The 6,333-nt window shown below is 39.3% G+C and overlaps 1 protein-coding gene across 2 annotated transcripts in view; it reads left to right on the top strand.

Moving 5' to 3' along the window:
• The first annotated feature begins 5,709 nt into the window (after positions 1–5,709).
• The window catches only part of paqr5b (progestin and adipoQ receptor family member Vb), a 14,142-nt gene continuing 13,518 nt past the window's right edge, over positions 5,710–6,333 (top strand). Inside the window, exon 1 of one of the 2 annotated variants that reach the window (XM_014001552.1) lies at positions 5,710–5,786. The gene's annotated coding sequence lies outside the window, so the exon portion shown is untranslated. Of the gene's footprint in view, positions 5,850–6,333 lie in introns of both variants that reach the window. The other variant, XM_014001550.1, reaches the window with a different exon arrangement.

Raw genomic sequence — 6,333 nt, 5'->3', positions numbered from 1 at the left:
TATTCCGCCCACCGGCCGGCCCACAACGTAACGAGTTGAGGTCAGCAGCACACCATCCTCAGGAGGGGGAAGCAGTGCAGCACCAGTGTTGGTGCTGCACTGCTTCCCCCTCCTGAGACGCCGGATGGTGGACCAGAATCGCCTCGAAGCCGTGCGGAAGTCTTTCTCCATGGCCTCTCCAAACTCCTCCCACGCCCGGGTTTTTGCCTCAGCGACCACCCGAGCCGCATGAGAGAGCATTATGTTCAAGATTTCAGAAGGTTTTTCTTTACTTTTTTTTGTCTAAAACTCTGGTAGGAAAGATAGCAGACGATCAGCATTCCTTCATAGATAACCAGTTTTAGTTTTGGTGGTTAGTGTTCATGTTCAACTTTAATCGTGCAGCAGAGGAACAGTCCTCTGTAGTTAATGTTGTCTTCATGGAACTGCTGAGAGGAAAACTGAACCTGATAAATAATTTATCCTAATTGGACCTTTCTGATCCAGTGAAGGACACGGACACCTGAGAAGGACTGCATCTGCTGTCACTTGTTTCTATTTTGCATTACCTTCTGTCATAATTTCTCTCTTACACACACACACACACACACACACACACGCACACACACATTCCTCCTCTCCCCTTAATGATGTTACTGTCTCTCCTGACAGTGCGTCAGTCTCCTGGTTCTGTAATTAGCCCCTGCATAAACCCGATAAGCTCCGTCTCCTCTGCTGCCTCGCAGATACGTTGAGCTTTATGTTGTCCATTAAATTACAAACCTGATTAAATGAACACACTGATGAACTCTGGTGTGTTTTGTTTGCTGTGTGAGTATGGTGGGGGGTCCTCAGAGGTGGTGGGAAAAGAAAAGCGGGGATTTACTGAGACAGTGATGGACCCCGAGGGTTTTTAAAGGAGTTGGATTAGTTTTTTTTAACTCCAGCTTGTTGTGATGATGTCACAGAATTTAATCAAAAGTTGATTCTCAACCAGGTGGGCTGAGTAGTCCCAGAAAGCAGGAGAAGAACATAAGGTGCTGCAAACTAGGAGAGGAAGAGGAGAGACCTTCATCTCGCTATGTTGGCCGAGTCTCAGCCCACAGAGAAACGTGATATGTCTTAAAAGGTTTTTAGAATGATGCAAAAATACGTTTTCTGGTTGTTAAAATGTGATGCAAGTGTAGCATGAGCCTCCTGACAATGACCTCTTGACCACGAACGAGGTCATCGTCTAATTGCTCGCTAGCCATGCTAAGTGGTGCAAAAGAGTGGTAAATTAGCTAATAGTAAACCTATASACTTGCATGACAAATTCATTTTTAGCTAATGTGGTGTTGTTTCACACTAGTATGTCATTTTTACTAAATAATTATTTTGTAATCTTGAAAAACAGAATAAAAATAAAAAGGTTAGCCTAGCCTGGACAAAGACCTTTGTCTCTCTGTAAGTTGAGTAATTAATGTCACAACTCATAAGTTGAAACAAAACATCTCCTCAGTNATAACTTGAAACAAAACATCTCCTCAGTTCAGTAAAATAAATCAACCAAAGTTGGATTTTTTTTTTATTCAGACATAAAGGCAAACAAAAAAAATGTGACAGCTTCAGTGTTTTTGGCTCTCTTGGACCAACATGTTACAACATGTTATTTAGTGTCCGATATACGTATATCTTTTTTTAAGGGTTTCAGTTTTAAATCTTTCTTCTTTCTGGGTGAAACAGCAAAAGTGTTTTGATGAGCATCGTTGAGGAGGCATGGTGGATTTTGTTGCAATAGAACAAAAAGAGTTTCACTTGCTTTTCACACCCATTGTATTATGCAGCTTCTTGCAGTTGGTGGCTGTATTTTCTACTTCGGAAACAGAACAAACTGGTGCCAGGTTTTGAAGRAGAACAAGAATCGTTCCTGAGATGCTGAGGAATTTCTTTAAAAGTCTGACCTCATTAGTACCAACCTAAACAGACYGCCACCATTAGGGAATCTACATCTCTCAAAGCTCTGCCAAATCTTTTTCTTAATCCTTTTTATATTTGCAAGACACACCTGTCACAATCAGCTGAGATCTACAAGAACACCAGAGAGAGAGGAGCAATCATTACACTGAAATGAAAGATGATCCTTTATTCTTCCAGCTTCTAATTCCTGCGTTTGATGTCATTTCTGAGCAGCAGCTGGCACACAGCAGAGGGAGTGAAAGTCTTCATCACTAAACAGGTATGATGGTGGAGAACAATAAGGAGGCAGAGCCGCATTGGGGAGGAGAGAGTAAACAGAGAAAATAATGCAGGAGACAAAGAGCGTCTGCGGTGGGGGCGTCYGTAAGATGTATGCAGGGGTAAGAAGCTGTGAAAGTCTGAAATTCAGAGGAGAAGAAGCAGAGCCTGGAGTRGAGCAACTATTAATGATGTATCAGGGGGGCGACTGCCACACGCGCTCCTCGTTTGGAGCCACAAACTACAGCTCATCAACCAAAACACCAGGGAGCCACAAACTCTGCGAGCAGCTGCCGTCTCTTTATGATCCCACAGGAACAGGAGAGGAAGGCATCAGGTCTCCTGTTAAACTCTGCAGTTTGATTATATCGTCAATAACTACTGATCATGGAGCTCCTAAAGTTTAGCTTTCCTTTGTCCCCTCGTCACCATTGTTTTCTTTAGTGAGAAACTACAACAGCTTTGAAACCTCGTAAAGATTATACATTTTATTATAGTTTTAGATGTCCTGATCATAAAATGTGTTTCTCCTTGTATAATATAATACTGCTGTGGCCGTTTCATCAACCATCTGTCAGATTACTGCATGGCAACAGTTTTATTTTTCCTTCTTTCAATGTTTTTAACTCCACCAAACGTACCAGTTTTCTGCTCACAGTATAGCACACCTACATACATAAAGCATGTTCTGGCCTTACATGTGTTTGTTTGTCTGTTAGCAAAATATCTGGCAAAACAGTTTGACATAGGCTTGACTTTTGGAGTCAGTCTGATGCAAACCACAGCTCACTGGTCTTTGATTTGACCAGAACCATCTCAATTCACAACAAAAGATGATCCTGATTAAAAACTCTTGATGAGGTGGTGGGTGACATGCATTGCTTCCAGGATTTTTACGCCTTTAATTTTAGTTTGTGGTCAGCACGCCGGCTGAGTGGTTAGCAYCGATGCCTCACAGTAAGAAGGCCCTGGGTTCRATCYYCGGTTTGGACCTGGRGTTTTTCTGTGCAGAGTTTGCATGTTCTCCTTGTGCTTGTSTGGGCTTTCTCCAGGTACTCCGGTTTCCCTCACAACACAAAAACATGTACRATAGGTTGCCTTCAGTCCCAGGCCTACTTTGAAAAAGAGATCTGAGATCTCAATGGGATTTGCCTGMTTGAACAACRGTAAATAMAATTTTAAACAGATGTTACCAACTTTAATGAGTTTGTTTTGTTGTGTATCACATTTTCAAGTTCATCCAAGTCAGTTTTTATTGGCTGTAAAATCTAAAGCTGTCAAACTACGTTTGAACCAAAAAAAAAGAAARRAAAAARTATAAWTTGTACAGTATTTTCTTACTGCTCCATGTAAGACAAAATACATTTGCAGTTTATTAATACCCCAAGTAAGAGGTCAAACAACATTTAAGCTTACAGTGGATAAAACATCCACCATCTTTTACCCACTTCTTCCTTCCCAGGTCACAGGGGTCACAGGTGTGTCCAGCTGTCACTGTGGATACGGCGGAGAAGACTCTGGACAGGTTGCAAGTACGTCACAGGGCCACAAAAAGACCAACAACTATTCATGCTTTCGCTCACAACTGCACTGAAGACAATTTAGAGTCGCCAGTTAACACAGTTGTCATGTTTTCGGTCTGCATGAAGAAACTGAAGTACCTGGAAAAAACCTATGAAACTTCATAAATCCTTTCTGTGAAAAATGCCTTGATGTTACACGGATTTTRTGGACCTTATCTCAAAATAGTTATGCTGGCTTGCACTGAAAGACTAAACGTTCCTTTAGTTTTTTTGGGATTTATAAAAAGAAAGAAGTTCTTTAAAAATTGTAAGGCTTTTAATTCCAGTCATGATTCCCAAASTGAATGTAGATATAAAAGAAACAAACTGGATTAGGATTAGGTTTTTAAAAACTACAAAATTAGTTGGAGATCCAACAACAAAAACCATCTCAGTGGTTTTTGCTCTTTAGAAATCTTCAAACAGCTCCTGAAGGAACAACTTCTCTTTGGAAACACTGACATCTTGTGTTCATAGAAAGTATTACAAGAACGATCTGAGTATTTTGTTGTTGCAGAATGAAAGTAAGGATTCCACAAAAAAACTCACTATAAACTGATAACAAACGTAAATAAAACTTAGAGAAATGCTTCGTTTTTTTTTTAAATTAAAGATTATTTATTTTTTACTTAAGATCCCTGAGTTAAAGGACTACTATCATTACTGGCCTCACTACCTTTAATGATGGTAGTGAGACTTGGTAAACCCTGCTGCTTGTGAATTTGAGATTTTCATATTTTTCTATCTTTACCATAAAAACTTCACATTCTAACTGATTAACATTTCATTCATGTTTAAAGCTTATGTCAAACTACCAGCGTGCCAAACTTTAACTCAATATCTGTAAAACTGACCTATTTAGAATCATGTTTTTTATGTCGACCTTCTTGACATGGACTGACTCCAGAAGTTCATGAGTTCAACATGCCCACCCAGTGATTACTTTCTGAGAGATTTACTAAAATCTGTTATGTGTTTCATGAGATATTTTGCTAACAGATCRACAGAGTTGACTCCATAACTGCAGTTTAAAAACATAATAAGAGATCAGCTTGCTCTCAGAGTAGCTTTGTGTTGCGAATAAATATACCATTAAAATTTAGCTCAATATCTGTAAAGCTGACTAATTTATAACCGTCTATGTGTTTGCTGGGATTTAATATCTGTGGCAGACGTCTTGAACAGGGTAAACTCCAATGAGCTGTGAGCGTTCAGGTATTACTTACTGAGAATTTCATTATTATYGTCTCGTTTATTTATGAGATATTTTGCTAACAGGTGACAAATGAACACAAACATTGGTACAAATACTATCTCATTTTCATTTGACAGTAGATGAGTTCTTTTGAAAACACTCGTGAACTGGAGCAGCATGAATTAGKTATGAAAAAGGACACAATATTTGTTTTTAACAAAACTAAAATGTGCAATTTCTAGACGAATTTATGTTTAACAATAAAACTCACTATTTGCTATTTCACAAATGAACAAAAACTGTTATTTTTTATTTATTTATTTTTTTCAAAGTGTGGAGTAGAACAGACCTGAGGAGAAGGGGTTATCTGCGGAATCAAAGTAGGCGTGTCACAAGAGTGGGCGTGTCAAAAGCATTAACACTGTGGGCTACGAGGCCTACATGACGGTATCCTTAGATCCTGCTTGATGTCTTTACAGCCTAACCCTGACCCCAACACTAAGGTTAAACGGGAGAAATGTGACCCAAGTAGGGTTCTCCAGAAAAAGTGGTGCCGTACAGTAACGCCCCTTTTTTGCTTCGTCCAGTCAAGTGTGTCCTTTTTGACAAAGTCCGTCAAATCAGGTGTGTCGCTTTAGAATCGCCTTTCCTTGTGACACGCCCACTCGACCGCAGAGACCCCACTTGGAGCCGAGAGAGTCTGTTGATTATCAAATTAAAATCAGCTGTGGGCTCAGTRCCATGGTAACGGCAGGTGCTACACGTTTGGATAAAGCTGTAACTCCTAACGACACAACTGTAACTGCTGCAACAACTTCCTGCTCACGCCACGGGTAACGTTTCGTTTTTTGGGTGTTTTTTTTTTGTGAGTGTGTGTAAAAGATGTGAAGGTACAGGTGAGTAAAACAACAACACCTGGTCTGAAGTCCTGCTTTTATTTCTTATATGTACTGTGAGCTTTTCTCTCATTTAGAGGCTTCAAATGCAGCAAACGTTGAGCCTTTTGGTTTAGGGACGTGTGGAAAAGGACATTTTTATTGCTTCAAAGTAATAATTATAATAACAAAAAGATGATGATAATGCCTGTAGAATCTTGGGGCAATTAAAATACACAAAATAATTAAAAATATTCTTCAGCTTCCTCAATATCCACTTTTTTTTTTCTAAATTGTTTTTCTTTCCTCTCATAAGTGATCGTCTTGATTATTGCTTTGCAATTCACACTTGTCTATWTTTTAGGTTGAAATTTTGTTTGTCCGAAAACAAAAGCTAAAACAAACATCCTGAAACGTCTAAATCATTCTGTTAAAGAGTAACTTACCCCAAAATTAACTTTTTTTTAGCTGATAAACTGTCTAGAATGTGTCTAAAATGTTATAT

This window comes from Austrofundulus limnaeus, unplaced genomic scaffold (assembly GCF_001266775.1).
Source record: "Austrofundulus limnaeus strain Quisiro unplaced genomic scaffold, Austrofundulus_limnaeus-1.0 Scaffold9, whole genome shotgun sequence".
NCBI lineage: Eukaryota > Metazoa > Chordata > Actinopteri > Cyprinodontiformes > Rivulidae > Austrofundulus > Austrofundulus limnaeus.
The sequence above is the reverse complement of the archived record's forward strand: the minus strand, read 5'-3'. Positions and strand labels throughout refer to the sequence as shown.